This window comes from Schistocerca serialis, chromosome 10 (genome assembly GCF_023864345.2).
Source record: "Schistocerca serialis cubense isolate TAMUIC-IGC-003099 chromosome 10, iqSchSeri2.2, whole genome shotgun sequence".
In the NCBI taxonomy this organism is placed as follows: domain Eukaryota; kingdom Metazoa; phylum Arthropoda; class Insecta; order Orthoptera; family Acrididae; genus Schistocerca; species Schistocerca serialis.
In genome coordinates this window covers 228,884,828-228,903,800 of record NC_064647.1, presented here as the reverse complement: position 1 = coordinate 228,903,800, position 18,973 = coordinate 228,884,828, and positions in this window count along the sequence as shown.

Below are 18,973 nucleotides of genomic sequence, written 5' to 3'. Positions count from 1 at the left end.
TTTATTGTATGACAATTATTTGTACATAACAACAATTGAAACGCTACTAATTAGCATGAGTAATGGCCAAGAGTCCAATGCTGTCCAAATTGGAGGTTGCATAATGGCTGTGAAAACGTGGCTAATACGATGTGTGGTCACTCCGGAGAGACACACAGCATGCACAAGTGGCCATACTGTTAGCAAGCGAGTGCAAGAGTGCCTGGTCAGGTCACACCTGCTCCTACAATGGAGCATTTTTTAACTCCTGAATGATTTTGGGTGGGGGGGGGGGGGTGACTTGTTGCAGCTGCCCTGCCAGGAGCATCCCAAACATGTTAAACAGCATTCAGGTCTGGTGAGTCAGCTGGCCCAGCCATACAGTGAAAATCCTCGCTTTACAGATATTCATTGACCAGTTGGGCCCTGTAAAATCTTGCGTTGTCATCTATAAATATGAACTGAAGCCCAACAGCAACTGCGAGAGATAGCCCTTAGGGCTTTAGGATGTCCTGCCTGCACCTGTGGGCATTCACAGAACCACTGTCAAACGCATGGAGTGGAGTGTGGGTATCATGCATGATCCCTGACCAAATCAGAATATATTATATCCACAGCCTCAAATGGCTGGTATTCTCTTCATGGATGAGTCCAGATTCAGACTGCAATCTGATTCTTAGCGAGTCTTCATATTTAGGGAACGTGGGACATAACATCATCCTCACAACATCACAAGAAGGTACACGTATGCTGATATGTGTCCCTTCTCGTGACGTTGTGAGATGATGTCATGTCCCATGTTCGCTCCATATAAAGACTCACTAAGAATCAGGTTGCAGACTGAAGCTGGACTCATCTGTGAAGAGAACACTAGCCATTTGAGTGTCCACTGTCTGTGTTGGGGGAAGGTGTGAATGGGATGCACATGGCCAGTTTTCTGGCATACAGCCCTGTCTCATGGAGCCTTCTGGCAACTGTCTTCCTGGAAACTAACGTTTCTGTGGCAGCAGCAGCAGGGTCACGAGGGAGCAGCTGTTGTAGACATCCTCTGGTGCTTGGCTGAAAGCATCAAATATCAGTCGTCATTAGGCATTGTGGCTCTCAGCAACCTTGTCCTGGTCTTCTGGTCACTGTCACACTGGTTTTAAACAGCTTCCACAAATTCGAGATCACGCTCGTTGTTATATCCAGTTCTCTTGCAACCTGAGATCAGAACTGCCCTGCCTCCAGCCTACTGACGATTCTCCATCTTACACCATCGTATAAGCGGTTGTGTGCACTCATTTCACCAAAACAAACAGAGAGAAAACACCATTAGTCATGCAATGCAACAACAATCACTAATGGACTGTGGACCCGATGTCGCTGCTCATACTTTTATACCTCCTACTGGCACTGGACCACCCACACAACAGCAGCGCTACAGTGTTTTTGTATGGCATGCTATGGTACCGACTTTGTGTGAACGTTTTTGGAGAAATGAGAGAAAGAGGTATCCATTTCTTAATCTTGTCCACCAATGAACATTAAAACCCATCTAGAAATTGCAAAAACTGCCATCATGTGTTACAATAGACTATGACAGTTAAAACTGAATAACAAAAACGTTAAGCTCCCTTGGTGAGTTACACATTCAGAGGATGCTTACCTCCACGCTTTAGGGATGAGGCCTGTCACAGAAATTCAAATGCACTGGTGTTGACATCAACAAAGATAGTGGACAGATCTCCAGCCAAACTGCACATTGCTGTGATGTTGGTATATAATTAATACACATAGCTAAAACATGCTGGAATGAAAGTGACACACTAGAAATATCACAGAGTTGGTGGATCCTCCAGCTGGAGGAGGAAATGGTGTGTAAATGGTCAGTGTCCCATTCCTAACACTGCCTCCCATCAGTGCAGTTGCCATGAGGTTAGTCATGTCTGTATATATATATATATATATATATATATATATATATATATATATATGTGTGTGTGTGTGTGTGTGTGTGTGTGTGTGTGTGTGTGTTTGTGTGGGTGGGTGGGTGGGTGGGTGGGTGTGGGTGTGGGTGTAGGTGTGTGTGGGTGGGTGGGTATGTGTGTGTGTATCTTATTTTGTGTTTTCCAATAATTTGTTTAGACTGTTGAATACTGTTTTGGTACATAGCAGTTTTTGGTCATTGATAACTTTTTTGCACTGTGTGATCGCTTTCTGTATGTAGTAATTTTTTTCTATTGTTAAAATTTGGTAAAAAGTGTTATGGATTTGAAGGTCTGTCTCTACGCCACAGGGTAGGTAGTTGTTTATAATGAGATGGTCTGCATATGTGAAATGTTTGCTATCATCTTTTCAGTGCTCTTAAATGTTCTCAGTGTCATGTCTGTCCGATGTATACTGAATCACAGTCTTTGCAGGCTAACTGTTTTTCCTAACTGTGTCAAAGTTACTGTAAGCAAAATGTCAGCTTCTGCACAACATGCAAAAAGAAAAGCAGAAGAATGGACCCATGCTCTTAACTCATTGTTATTGTTCTGCAAGAACAGGAACTGAGCCAAAAGCTCCAAAATTGCAGTATATATAAGTACTTAAAAATTTATATACTTTGCAGTATATATAAGTACTTCACAAATTTCACCCAATTTGATAATGACTGGAATGAGAATTCATACCCTCTCAGTCCGTGAAGTTTCATTGCTTTTCCCCCACTCTTTCTGGGTGGTTCTACCGAGTCCACTTGAAAAATGTATACACACATTAAGGAATGAAAAGTGTTATTTATGTGTTTATTTCACATTTAATAACTGGTCACACATGTTGTACAGTTGTCAGTTTAGCACATGGTAACTTTAAATGACCAAAATGTTCACCGTTGGTGGCTATACACATAACAGAACGACGAGCGGTCGTCGCAAGTACGTCAGTCAATGTTACAGTTGAGATCACTACACATGTCGCTGTAATTTCCTGACGAAGTTGCTCCAGCGTCGTGGCTTACGTCGATAGACATTATATTTCACAGTTCCTCAGAAGTAAAAGTCCATAGGTGTTAGATCTGGCGACCGTAGAGGGAACTCAATGGGCCCTCTTCATCCAATCCAATTCTCTGGAAAATTATCATCCAAGAAAGCTCATATGGCTAGGTGGTAGTGTGGTGATGCCCCATCCTGTTGATAGAAGACCTCTTCATCAGCTCCATAAAGTGCACATATACGTGGCAAAATTGATGTGCATAATATTTCTATGTACACTTCTCCAATGGCAGTAGCATCAAAGAAAAAGGGTCTTACTAAGCCCCTAGATGGTAGTCCACACCACATATGAACCCCTGGTAGATTGACCACTTTATCCACAAAAACATGCGAGTAGGTTGATTTTGTATGTTCTGGCTCACTTACTCAATTTTATAAAAAATAAAAAAAGGCTCATTAACAATCGCATTTTTATTTTTCACAAAATTGATCTAATTATCCAGAACATACAAAATCATCCTACTTTCTCTTTTACCTAATAATAATAAAATATAATAAAAGAATATAATAATATATATAGTATATAATAAAAAATCATTTCTTTTACATACATTTCCCATAGGTGAATGTAATAAAATAAATAAAATGAATTAGTTAATGAAGTACATTATTTTAAAAAATCGCATTGTGAATGTAAGTAAATAATTAAAATGTATTGGTTAACAAAAGAAGATAATTAAAATTTATTAGTTAACAAAAGTAAATAATTAAAATGAATTGGTTAACAAATGTAAATTATATTTAAAATTTTCAGTTTTTTATTTTTTCAATCTTTCTTAAAATGTTTCAGTAATGTGTATAAGCATGAAGTTAACACTTTTATAAATTTTTTAAGTTTTTAATTCATTTATATAGAAGCAAATGTTAATAATTAAAAATTTTCAGTAAGTAATCTATGTTGTGCATCATATGTAAGAATTTTTTACCATGCATAATTACATAAACAAGTGTATCATTTGGAATTTTATCATTAAAAGTAGCACAAAGTTACATAGTTGTTTTTTGTCTAGTTACAACATTCTTTCTATGTGTCATATTAATTATATAAATTGGATAATTATTTATAAAACTAAATCGACTAAGATCAATATCTGATTTTAATAAAGTAATTCATTTAAAATATAAAAATGCATCATATGCTTTTAGAAAATTATTTAGCCGATTAATATTCCACATTTCTTGAGGAGAAACTTCATTACTACCATTTTTTAAATAAATATTCTGTAGTTTAACATGAACAAATAATGATGAATCAACTAACTGATTATTTTTACGATTTATCTGAAATACAACAAAAACAAAATATGGCACATCAAATTCTGTAGAGTTATAGCAATTTGTAAAATCTAGTTCAGAACTATTTCTATTAGATAAACCAGCAACTTCTTCTGTTTGAAGTTCAAAAAAAGAAATAGGTATTTTCGTGTTTTTAAGAATATTTTCGCGTTGTTCAAGTTCGTAATTTGGATCATATTTAACAACAGGTACACGAATTTCCATAGATTCTATAACAATTTCATCTTCTTGAGGAAGAATATCTTTTATTTCAATTCCATCATCATTTTTATCAACCCAACGAAGAATTACGTCTCTAGAAGATGAACTACGTGTAAAAATTACAGTTAAATCTCCTTCCCACATAATTTTTTTATAATCTTTAAATAATCCACCAAGCACTGACAATGGATAAAGAACTTCATTTCATTTACTATTTATTTTTCCTGTATTAATTATATGTCCCTCTAAACTTTTTTTGTCAGTAACAGATGAAGTTAGATGTAGTAAAACTGATGAAGAAATGAAAGGATGTTCAATTCTTGTTAAAATCTTATTTGCTTTCTTTATTGTTACAAAGTCAAACAGTTTTGTTCCATAATTATCAATTAATTTTTTGTTTGATTTTCCATCATAAATTGGATAATCTGTTCCATCATTTCCAATAATACTAAATTTCATGTATGATTGTGGATGATTTGGATGAAGCCAACCAATATTTATTTCAATTTCTGTATCTTTGTTAGGAACATTTAAATTATTTTTAGTTTTCTCATTCACAGGGAATGAGTAAAACTGATAACTTTCAATTTTATTCATGATTGTATTAGCAATTACTTATTTATTAAGGAAAAAATTATTAAGATATTTTTAAAATAACTGTTTCAGTAGCACCATTAAAGTCAATTAAATTATCATTTTCATCTGATATAGTAACTTCCAAATATTGAATTGTATCAAAAATAGGAACATTTACAGGATATTTTGGTTCATAAATTATTGGTCTACCAAACTCCTTATTATGTTTAAAAGAAGCAAAAATATTACTTTCTTTATGAAAATAATCATTATGTTTTACATACATTCCAAAAGCAAGATTAAAATTTATATTTATTAATTCAAAAGGAATTATTTTAGGAACATCTTTACCTACAGCTTTTTCATTAGGTAAAACAACTTGATTTTTAAAACCAAGTAAACCTCCAAAACTATCTTCTATATCCATAAACAATTTTACATAACTTTCATTAGTTATTACGTTTAATATTTCATCTGGTTTAATGTTATTTGCGTTGTTTCAAATGAATAATTTTTTAAAAACTTTTAAAACTATATGAACCTACAGGAATTTCTATCGTTTCTCCATCACAATAAAGTTTATTATCTTTGTTGTAATATTTGGTGTTAAAAAAGTTGCATAAGAAACAACTAGTGAAACATTAGTATAAATATCTTGTATTGGAACAGTTAATTTTTATCTATGTATTGAAGATTTAACACTAAGTTGAAATAAACTACTCATTTACTACTAAAAAATTATTAAATAAATGAACAAAACACTTTCGGAACCAAAAGTAAAAATTCCAGAAAATAAGTTAAAAAACAAACATGGTAAATTTCTACCAAATTCCATTTGGTATGCAATTATTGGACCAAGTGGTTGTGGAAAAACAACATCAATGATTGATAATTATATTTTAGCTCAAGGATCATTAAATTGGAATAAAATTAAACATTTATATATTTATTCAAAAAGCTTAGTACAACCAAAGTATCGAGAATTTATAAAACAATGTAAAAAAATTGACGATAAATTTAATGACAGCATTGTTAGTTTTATTGAAAACAATGACGAAATTATTCAATTAGATGAATGTCAAGAAAATTCAGTAGTTGTATTTGAAAGATTTTATTTTAGAAAATCAAGATATTGTAAGAGAATATTTTACTAGAGGAACACATAAAGGAATAGATTGTTTTTATTTAGCTCAAACTTATTCAAAAATACCAAAACAGTTAGTTAGAGACAATCTAAATTCATTAAATTATTTAGACAAGATGATAAAAAATTTAAATCATATTTACCATGAGTTTGTTGGTGGAGATTTCAAGTTTGATAAAATCAAGGAAATGTGTGTGAAACATTGGAATGATGACTTTGGACTTTTCACAATAGATGTCTATAAAACCAAATGAAGGAATATTTAGAAATAAAACACAACATTTCTTAACAATGTAAACATTAAACAATAACATTAACATTAACTATAACATTAAATTTAACATTTAACATAATCATAATCGTAAATGTAAATGTAAACATGAATGTCCAACATAAACAAAATTATAACTAATGTTTTTCTTCCTTCATAAATGTTTGCAAAGTATGATGAAAAAGTTGTTAAAAAAGTTAAACAAAATAGAAATAAAGCTGAAGAATGAATAGAACAATTTAAGAGTTGGAAAAAGCAACCAAGAGCAGAATATGAGATATATAAAAAGGAAGATCAACCTGTTATTGATGCTATTGAAAAAGTAAAACAAGGTATTGAAGGTTTAGGTGATAATGTTTGAAAAGCAATTGAAGAAAATAGAGAAGTTGAAAAAGAAACGGTTCCTTACCACTATAAAGAAAATTAGGATGATATTTTTCATATTCCATCAACACCTTTAGGATCTCCATTTGAAAAAAGGTTATTTAATACTGAAAGTCCATCTCCAAAAACACGAAAAACATTTGAAGAAACATTGAAAAATATAGAAGAAGTGGAGAAACTAAAATCGAGTCAAAACAAGATTTTACCTCAAACGACATAGTGTCGAACAATAACAGAGTATATTGGTTCTATCAATGATAAAGTTTTTGGATTACGGTTTGAAAATGGCAAACACTATATAGGAGATTCTGAAGTTAAATTTAACAATGACAACATCTTAATCAATCGAAAAAGGTATAAAGCAACTAACAACTTAACGAAACTCTTGACTGAAACTAATGTTGAAGATGAATATGAAACAAATGCCTCTGAGAATTATGAAGACATCTTAATATTAACAAATGCTATATATCAAAATAATGATCCAAATTCTAATAAATGTAAATCAAGTAGAAGTGAGAAATATGAACGAATAATCAAACCAATATGTGAAAAAATTTAAAAAATCGTATCTTAAGAAAATGGGTCAGGGATTAGTTCAAAAATATTTAGATAAACCAATCGAATATGTTTGGATGAATGATGTTTGACAATTAATTGATAGATTAACAGTAATTCATGGTGAAAAATTACCTGGAAATAAAAATTATCATAATGAAAAGTTAGTATTCCGCAAATGTTAACAAATATATTTAGAGATTTTATTATTGATAATCCAAAAGTAAATCATTATTTAATTAGATGTTTCAATAATCTTCCACATACACTTTGGAAAAGTGATAAATATGCAAAAGGATCAGTAAATACTTTAATTAACAAATTACAGTTTGAAATGCATCTTCCAGATTATAATTATTGAAGTAGAGGTATACAATTAGAAGAAACATTAGATAAAGGTGATAAACGAATAAATCAATTAGATGAAGCTTGTAAAAAACATGATATTGCTTATAGAGATAATAAAGATTTACAAAAAAAGCATGAATTTGATAATGAACTACAATTAACTGCAAAAGAAAAAATGTAACCAGTTGATGCTTCATTTGGTGAAAAAGTACCAGCAAAACACCTACTAGAGTAATAATGTATGGAAAACGAAAATTAGGAATGGGAATTGTTGTTGATATTAATGGTTGGGGATTATAAAAATCTTACAACTATATAAAAAAATCTTTATTAAATTTTTAACTATATAAATGAATAACTTTATAATTAATTATATTTTGCTACCTAGTGGCAAAACTAAACCAAAGTCAATTAAATTAAAGTTAAAAATGGTTCAAATGGCTCTGAGCACTATGGGACTTAACATAGGAGGTCGTCAGTGAAATTAAAGTTAAATAATGAACAATTAAATGGAATTGAACCATTTTTAACAGATGTTGAAAAAAGGAAAAAAGAAAAGAAAGTTGGTGGAAATTTACTTGTTAAATAAATTATTCCTGTTTTTAAAAAATTATTGAATATCTAACAAAATAGAAAGATGGTATAGAGCTAACACAACATGAAGGCGGATTTTTTTCCATTATTATTTGCTGCATTACCTTATTTAGCAACAACTGGTTCTTTGGCTGGTGGATCTGCAGCAAGTGGAAATGCAGGTATAAATAAGAAGAAAGCTGATAAACAATTAGAAGAACAAAAAGACATAAATTAGAAATGGAAAAGAAAGCTGGAACTGGAATAAAGAAAACAAAAAATTACAAAAAGTTATTGATAAATATCCTAATGCATTAAGTAATTTTGATACAGAAGATATTACTAAATAATTAAAAATTAAAGACTTTCGTTTTGTATACATGATTGATGAATTACCGAATAAACAATTTAAAATTGAATGTGGTATAGTAAATTTTGATACATCTGATAATCCGGGTACTCATTGGATTTGTTATTATAAAAATAAAGTAAAAAACTTGTTTTTGACTCATTTGGTGGTAATATACCAAAACAATGAGTTAACTATTTAGGAAAAAGTGAATTATACTACAATATTGAAAGAATTCAAAATTTTGATAAATTAATATGTGGTCATTTATGTATATTTGTTTTAAATGTGCTTTATGATAATTATAATTTTAACAATATTTAGGATTTAATGAATGGGCATTTTTGGAAGATCTATTTCTTTAAACAAAATGAACAATTAATTAATACAACTACATTAAATTTAGAAAGAATTGAAAAAATTGAAGAATTTAAATATTATTAAACAACTACAATCATCAATAGATGCAAAGGTAACTAATCCAATTAAACAATTTCAAAAAGAATTTAATGTTATTTTTAAAATAACTAAAGGATATATTGGTTTTAAAAATAGAACAGCTGCTAATGTAAATGATCCAATTGAAGACAAAAATGTAGTTAACAAACAATACTTAGAAAGAGAATACGTTATAAAACTGAATACACATGCATTTTTAACAGAGTTCAATAATTATTTTACCAAAAACGAAGTAGAAGAAGCTTTTGCAGATAATTTTTCAAAAGTAGATTTAACTCCATACTTAAAACAATGAAGTAATCTTAAAGAAAATGTATATGGTAAACAAATAATGGAATTTACTTTTGTGACAGTTGGTGAACATAAAATGTACTGTTTTGATATGATTTCATATTTAAAAGGATTATTACTGTTGGTAAATATATAAAAGTGATTTAAACTTTGATGATTTTGATATAACAGTAAGTGTAGCTGAAAAACCTATATCAAATAAATAATAATAATCAATCAACAATGGTACACAAATCAAAGTTTATAACTGTAAAATTGTAAGTTTCTGTTTAAACTGTTCCTGTAGATGTAAATATAATTGTATTTGGTGAAATAATTTAAATTTTAATAATTTTTTTGTCTATATAAATGGAAAATCATACTTCATATGACTCTCATATTTATTGTTTGAAGTGTAAAAAGTTTACTGATATACATTATCAACACAGAGTAACAACTAAAAATGGAAGACAAAGGTCTTTGTACAATATGTAAAAGTAAAAGAAGTAAATAACTTTAAAAAATTTGTGAATGGTGAGGGTTTGAACAATAATAATAAAAATATTTGTGAAAATATAATTAATGAACTACATAAACCAATTAGAAAGAATTTTAAACAAATAAATGGTGTTTCGTTCAATATAGATGATTTATGTAGGCAAATCTAGTATAAATGGTTTTAGGTAATTTAAAAGGAACTTCAAAAATAAATAAAAGTTATAAATATTTATTGACACTATTGATGTTTTTTTTCAAAATATGCGTTTGCTGTTCCTATTAAAGAAAAAACAAGTAAGAATGTAGTTGATGCATTAGAAAAAAATTTTGTAGATAGAAAACCAAATAATTAAAAATGAATAATGGTAAAGAATTCTATAACAAAGATTTTAATGAAGAAATATAACGTTAAACATTATTCAACATTTTGAGAATTAAAAGCGTCTGTTGTTGAACGATTTAACAGAACACTTAAAGAAAAGATGTGGAAGAAATTTGCTTTACAAGGAAATTATAAATGGTTAAATTTAGTTAAAGATCTAATTGATAAATATAAAAACGCAAAATATTCTACAATAAAAATGAATCCAATAGAAGTAAATGAAAAAATTGAAAAAATAAGTAACAGTGTATCTAATGAGCAAGCTAAATTTAACAAAGGTGATAGAGTTAGAATTAGTAAACTTAAAAGTCTTTTTGAAAAAGGATATACAGCTAATTGGTCAACAGAATTACTTGAAATTGAAGGTGTTATTTATTGTAATCCAATTACATATAAATTAAAGATATAAAAGGTAATTTTTACTATCAAAACTACAGAAAACAAAATATCCAGATGTCTACTTAGTTGAAAAGTTTTAAAAAAGAAAGATAATAAACTTTATGTTAAATGGTTAGGTTTTGATAATGCACACAATAGTTGGGTAAATAATGATTAAGTAATTTTATAATAGTTCAGTTTGATGAAGACTAATTATATTATTAATCAACTGTTCTTGTGTATAGTTATTCAAAATATTGAAATACACCAGATGACATACAATCCTTAAATTTTCTTTCATTCTTTGATACAGATTTATTGAATTAGGATTATGGCTCAATCTTAACATTTCTTCACAATTTGGATGTCTATCTTCGATTTTACGTACTTGTTTCTATAAATTTTTTCCTTGTGTTCTAATGACATAATAGTTATATTCACATTCATCATCAAATAATTTTAAAAGAATGAATGTTGGTCTTAATTTTTTATTAGTTTTTTAGGTACTGCATACGGTAATAAACTATTTATTTCTTCATTTTTTCACCTATTGTTTCTGAAGAAGTATGAAGTGTTACTATCAAATTTTGAATCTGAACAACTTTCAATTGAATTATTTCTGTGTTTATTTTATTTAATGTTTTTGGTTGTTCTATACAATTATCATTATGTTTTATTCGATCCTTATAAAAAGTTTTAATTCTATGTTCTCCATGTCTTCTAATTGATAGTAAAAGTTTATAAGTAACCCATATTTTAAATTGTTTATCAAAGACATGAACCAAGTGGATTTTGTTATTATATTAAATATATATATGGAAAATATAAATATTCTATTGTTTATAGAGGACCAAATTGTCATAAATAATTTATGGAATGTATAAAACAAGAAGTTGAAGAAATTGGAAAAATATATTCTGAAATTGAAGAAATGAAACCACTTACACTTGATGAATATAAAATGTATCATAAATCTACAGTTTGTACACTATGGAAATGTCATCATACAAAAAAAGAATGAAAAGTTAGTCTTCATGATCATTTAACTGGAAAATATATTACTTCATTATGTAATAGTTGTAATTTAAAACTACAACAACCTAATTTTGTATCTATTTATTTATATAATTTATCTGGTTATGATTCACATCTTTTTCTAAATGAACTTGTTTATGATAATAAAGAAATAGAATTCATGCCAAACAATGAAAATTAATACCTTACTTTTAGTAAATATACAAAAAATTAAAAATGTGATTTGTTGTACATTTAGATTTATGGCTTCTTATCTTGATAAACTTTCATCAAATTTAAAAAAAATCAATTAAAAATTATTAGATAGTATTTTTCTCCAGAATTATTTAATTTAGTAATTAGAAAAGGTGTTTATCCATATGATTACATGGATACTTGGAAAAAAATTTTGAAGAAACACAATTACCAACAAAAGATAAATTTTATAGTTAATTAAATGACTGTGACATAAGTGATGAAGATTATGAACATGCAAAATTAAAATGGGTAAAGTTCAAAATGTATGCTTATAAAGATGGTGACAAAATAGAAAAGAAATCAAAAGTAATTAAAAACGTGTTGTTAGAAACAAAATAAGTGTAGATGATTATAAAAATTGTTTGTTTAACAATATAGAACAATATAGAAAAATCAATTTAATTAAAAGTGAAAAACATGAAATATATACGATTCAAGTAAACAAAAAAGCACAAAGTCCTCATGATAATAAAATATATCTATTGGAAAGTAAACTAGATAAATTACCATATGGTCATTATTCAATAAAAAATTATTATATATAAATCTAAAAAAACTAAACTTTTTCTATATAAATGGAGGCTATAATCAATAAACTCAATTATGTTAGTGTCAGGAAAGAGATTAAATGAATAACTCAACTAGAGATAAATATTTTATACATTGTTACTGACTGTGAAAATTTAAATACTAGACATGGAGAAAAATTTGTATGGAGCTTAATAATGATTTTAAAGTAATTTTACCAAATAGATATTACAAATTAATTGATCCCTGGGAACTTGAAATAATTAGAAAAGCGCAAATGAAACTGAAATATAAAGGAATGAAGAAACTTAAAAATAGAAATAATGAATTTCATAATATAGAGTTCACAATGTAAAAAATTTACTTCTGTTACCCAATACATTTTAATTATTTACTTATGTTCACAATGCGATTTTTTAAAATAATGTACTTTGTTAACTAATTCATTTATTTATGTTATTATGTTCACCTATGGGAAATGTATGTAAAATAAATGATTTTTTATTATAGCTATTATTATTAGGTGAAAGGGATAGTAGAATGAGTTTGTAAGTTGTGGATAATTAGATCAGTTTTGTGGAAAATAAAAAATGCGAGTGCTAATGAGCAATTTGTTATTTTTTATAAAATTGAGGTAGTGAGCCAGAACATACAAAATTATCCTGCTCCTGCGGATTTTCCGGTGCCCAGTACACACTGTTATGCCAATTTACAGTTCCATTAAGTTTAAATTGTGCCTCGTCACTCCACACTACCTTCTTCACAAATTGTTTGTCATCATTTAACATTTGCTGAGAGCATTCGCTAAATTGCATTCAGCGATCAGGATCATCATTAATCGCGTGCAGTAATCGTGGAATGCAAACTTTCCACTTTATTCACGTCCACATTGCACAGCAGGCTTCTGTGGAGAATTAACGATCGTTTCCAACAGAAGAGCCGACGAAGCAGAACTTGTAGCTGTACGCTGCCTTCCTGATCTTCCTTTGTGAATATCACAAATCGTTCCGTGCAATTCAAACTTGTCAATGACGCGTTTAATTCTTAGCCAGGTTGGCAGTTCCATTTCAAACTCACGCCTCCACTGACATTGCACTTCAACGGTGCTACCAAACTTGAAAAACCACTTCACAGTACATTTTCGTTGCTCGAATGTCAAGTGTGCTCCAGCCACCTTGTTTTCTCAATACTGAGGTACTAACATCTGTTGAGGCAAAGACCATACTACAACACACCCGTAACTCAAATCGAATGACAAAATCGACATCTAGATAGAACCTGCAAAGAGTGTGTGGTGTGCGTACTGTAAGACCCTCAAACACACACCATCAGATTATTTGACTGGTCGCTCTGGCGAAATAGGCGAGTGTCAGCAATATGTCTCGTGGTCTTATCGTGGTGTGTTTATCTCCTGCCATTAGGTCAGACAATAGAAATGGCACTTGCATGCTTAGAGTAGCAGATTGACGGTGACCAACTTTAAACAGAACATGATTAATTTTAACACACATTTATTAAAAATAATAACAAGCATAAAAATTACTTAACTTGGTTCTGGATGCTATTTACAATTGACAATCTGAAGTTCTATTAGTATTGGTACATTTATCTTATTTTCACATATATCTCTGATACTTGCCAAAAGTGTCTATACATTTATCTTCATGGCTAGGTACAGGAATATGGTAATCTTACTAGGCACAGACTGAAGCTTGACTATAGACTGGTACAGACAAATGTAGAACTCGTACAGACTGGTACAAACTAATGCAGACTGGTACAGACTGATGCAGACAAATGCAGACTGACTAATCAGAGGTCTGTACACTCGTTATAATACCTTGCGTGTTCATGTATCACTGCGCGAGTGTGATCCGCGAGGAGAAAAGGTTCTATGTTAGCAGCAATCTCATTGGCTGCATTACATATTAATACGCGGATTGGTGGAAGCAGAATTTGGTCCGTCTCTATGGCAGCGCCATCTCGTAGAGCGGAGACAGACGAGCACTGCGCCTGAGCTGTTGTGCTTAGCGGGGCGCGCTCTAGTGGGAAAGTTCTGTACGCGCTGACTACGCGGAAGTATGTACACAACAGAGTGTATACATTTTTCTGGCAGACTCTTCATTGTTTGTCAAGTAGTGTATAATTTGTGTACATGGAAAAGATATGTGGTTTATGTAGTACGTGTCTTTTGAGATATGGTGTTTTTCAGGTGCTGAATATGCTCTGGAATATCTACAGTGGCCCAGAAAGAAGAAGCGCGGATGTGGACGATGAGGCCTCTGAGGATTCCAAAGATCACAAGAGCAAGTCTTGGAGAAGAAGGACAGAGCTGCACAGTGCAATACAGAATGGAGATGAAGAGAAAGCCAGGAAGCTCATTCGTGCAGGTATAAATCTCGAAGTCCAGGACAAAAATGGAGAGAGTGCTCTGCATTACGGAGCGAAAGCTGGAGCCTCGAACATGGTGAAGCTACTCATTGAGGCTGGCGTATCTCTGGAGGCCCGAGATGACGGTGGACGGACAGCTCTGCACTGTGCCGCGCGCCAGGGCAGTGGGGTATGTGCTCGGCTGCTGGTAGGTGGTGGTGCAGAGCTGGACGTTCGGGACCACACCGGCGCGACACCACTGCACACTGCGGCGGAAGCAGATGCTGACGAAGCCGCCAGGGTGCTCACTCAAGCTGGTGCAGACCTCAAGGCGCGCGACAACGATGGAATGTCACCGCTGCACTACGCTGCGCTCCAGGGAAGCGTCAAATGCGCTCGGTTGCTCGTTTGCAAAGGTGCGAGTGTACACAGGCAGGACAGGTTTGGTGCAACTCCTCTTCACTACGCAGGGGGAGGAAAGGTCGCGGATGTGGTCAACATACTGTTCGAGGCCGGGGCGCGACTGCATCTTCGCGACGAAGACGGAATGACGGCCTTGCACTATGCTGCGGATAAGGGCAGCGCAAAATGCGTTTGGTCGCTCGTTAGTAGCGGTGCAGCCTTGAACGAGCAAGACAACTTCGGCAAAACACCCCTCCATTACGCGGTAAAAGCGAATGCCGCAGGCGTCGCCAAGTTACTTATCGATGTTGGTGCGTCTCTGAAGGTACGCGACACACACGGTAAGACGGCGTTACACTATGCGGCACATAAAGGTGGGGCAGAGTGCGCTTCGGTGCTGGTCAGTGCAGGAGCAGATGTGAACGTACGCGACATAGCTGGCGCCACCCCTCTGCACTATGCGGCGGAGGAAAACGCCACGGCCGTCATCGAGCTACTGGTTCAGTCCGGGGCACGTGCGCACAGCCGCAATGAGCACGGGGTAACAGCTTTGCACTATGCTGCGTCTCGGGGCAGCGCAAAAGATGCCCGGCTGCTTATCAGAGATATCGTACACGTGAATGCGCCAGACAAGGATGGCGCAACACCTTTGCACTATGCTGCACGTGCCGGTAATACCGACTGCGCTTCACTCCTCGTCCGCGCCGGCGCAGACATTCGCATCCAGGACGCAGGCGGCCTGACAGCCCTTCACTATGCAGCGCGTGCACCTAACCCACAATGCATTTTGTTCCTCATACGCGCTGGATCGAGTGTGGATGTACGAGACAAGAAGGGCGCAACGGCACTCCACTATGCAGCCATGTCAGACAAGGCGATTTCTCTCAGCAAGCATGGACCAATTGACGGTGCGGCGGAATGTATCAAGTTGTTGCTGGCATCGCGCGCATACTCGGGCACCAGAGACGACCAAGGGAAAACAGCGCTGCACTACGCCGTGTCTGCCAGGAATTTGGCTTGCGTGGCGCTTCTCATAGATGCTGGCTGTGATGTGCTGGCCACAGACAAAAGTGGCGATGCACCGCTGCACTGTGCTGTGCGAGCAGACAACTCAATATGCTTCACTCTGCTGCTACGTTCTCTTGCCACAAATTCGACATCTTGGAGATAGAAATGGGTAATAAGTAGAGCCCGGATTTTATGTTCGAGAGTGGTTTGATAAGCCTGGTAAAAAGGCAAGAAAAAATGTTTGCTTCGTAACCGACTTATCTTCCTTCTCCTTTGAGGGGTATTACACTTGGTCCATCGATCCTCCAGCTTTCTCATCCCATCGGAAAAATAGGTTCTGTTGTGTTGGCAGAAGAGCCAACACCGTGTTTCTAAGGGAGGCCGAAATGCACGCGTTTTAGCTCACGCAGGCTGGCGTGAGGAGGGAAGAACTATACTAACGTGAGGTCTGGAACATGACAAGGAATGAGAGTTCAGAAAGCGGACGTAATTAGTTTGATACTTAACTTTAATCCATTATGATGAACGTCGCTCTTGACGGTACATGATTCACAATATTATCAGTTCAGAATACATTCATAGTAACAATATGGCGCCTTGCTAGGTCGTAGCAAATGACGTAGCTGAAGGCTATACTAAACTGTCGTCTCTGAAAATGAGAGCGTATGTAGGCAGTGAACCATCGCTAGCAAAGTCGGCTGTACAACTGGGGCGAGTGCTAGGGAGTCTCTCTAGACTAGACCTGCCGTGTGGCGGCGCTCGGTCTGCAATCACTGATAGTGGCGACACGTGAGTCCGACGTATGCTAACGGACCGCGGCCGATTTAAAGGCTACCACCTAGCAAGTGTGGTGTCTGGCGGTACCACCACATTTTCTATCAAACTCTGCAGAATACTCGTTGACGATAATTTCTTCCCAGCAAGCCAAAGTTTCAAATTAGGGGCCAGTAGGAAATCGCTTGGAGCTAAGTCTGGTGAGCAGGGCCGACGAGCAACCAACTCAGATCCCAGGTAATGCTCTTTCGTCATTGTCATCGCTGATGTGTGGGATGGAGTATTATCCTCGTGAAGGACCACTTTTTTGCGTGCCAAAGTGGTTCAAATGGCTCTGAGCACTATGGGAGTTAACATCTGAGGTCATCAGTCCCCTAAAACTTAGAGCTACTTAAATCGAACTAACCTAAGAACATCACACACATCAATGCCCGAGGCAGGACTCGAACCTGCGACCATAGCGGTCACGCAGTTCCAGACTGAAGCGCTTAGAACCGCTCGGCCACACCGGCCGGCTTTGTGTGCGAACCTTGATATTTTTTCAGCAAGCGCAAGTTTCAAACGATCCAACAATGAAGCATAATAGGGTCCAAATGGTCTGTGAGGGTTGTTTCCTGAGAATCCCATCACTTTAACAGCTGACAAAATGGTCTTTGCCTTCCTCAGTGCGCTTGGACCACCCTTCGCCCATTGCTTTGACTGCCGTTTTGACTCTGGTGTGAAATGGTGGATCCCGCTTTCAATAACAGTGACCAATCGGCGAAAAAAATCTTACTTACTGGTATTAAAAATACTCAGACATTGTGTTGAAATAATGTGCTGGATACGCTTTTAGTGGACTGTGCCCAATCGCTGCACCCACCTCGCACACAGCTTCTTCACAGCCAGTCCTCCGTGCAGGATATTATGCACTTGCTCAGTGGAGATACCTACAGTCTCAGCAATCTCACGGACTTTTATCCGGCGGTCTTTCATTACCATATCATGGATTTTGTCCATGATTTACTTTGTGGTGACCTCAGTTGAATAGCGTCTTTCGTCTTTGGTGCTCGTCCGACCACATTTAAGTTCATAAATCCAAAAGTAAATGGTCTTTGATGATGGTGTAGAGGTCGTGCGAACTTTAGCCAGTTGTATTTTGATTTGTACAGCAGTCCAATCCTTCAAATGAAAATGTTTATAACAGCATAAAACTCGGTTTTCTCCATTTTCAGTCACAGTCGACTCACTGACCAATTCATATGGCTGCCAACAACGAACTGTGCACTGTACATTGTGGAAATTCTTTGTACGATCCTTGGAAATATCAAGCTTATCAACCATTAAGATGCAACAACAATGTTCCATTTTTTCATGGGAATTTATCAGACTCATCAGACCACCTTTGAAGTTTCAAATTAAGTAATATGTAGTAATTGTGTATTTAAAATTTGTGAAATATGTAAACAAATATGTATTGAAGAAATTATGTGTAAAAGCTAAAATTTCATTTTGTTTTATTTGCCACAAAATAAAAGTTCGCAGGTAGGCTAGTCAAACAAGTATGTTAATTCTTAACCACTTCACTTCTGCTACAAAATACTGAAGTACAAGTGTCGCCTCTTGAAGCCCTCCGCCACACACCGTTGGGTGGATTGCGGAGTATAAATGTAGATGTAGATTTAAGTTAGACTGGAAGGGGATGCACAATTAATTATAATATTCTTCAAACTTCCTGGCAGATTAAAACTGTGTGCCGGACTGACACTCGAACTCGGGACCTTTGCCTTTCGCGGGCATGTGTTGGTAGAGCACTTGCCCACGAAAAGCAAAGGTCCCCAGTTCGAGTCTCGGTCCGGCACACAGTTTTAATTTGCCAGGAAGTTTCATATCAGCGCACACTCCGCTGCAGAGTGAAAATCTCATTCTGGAAACATCCCCCAGGCTGTGGCTAGGC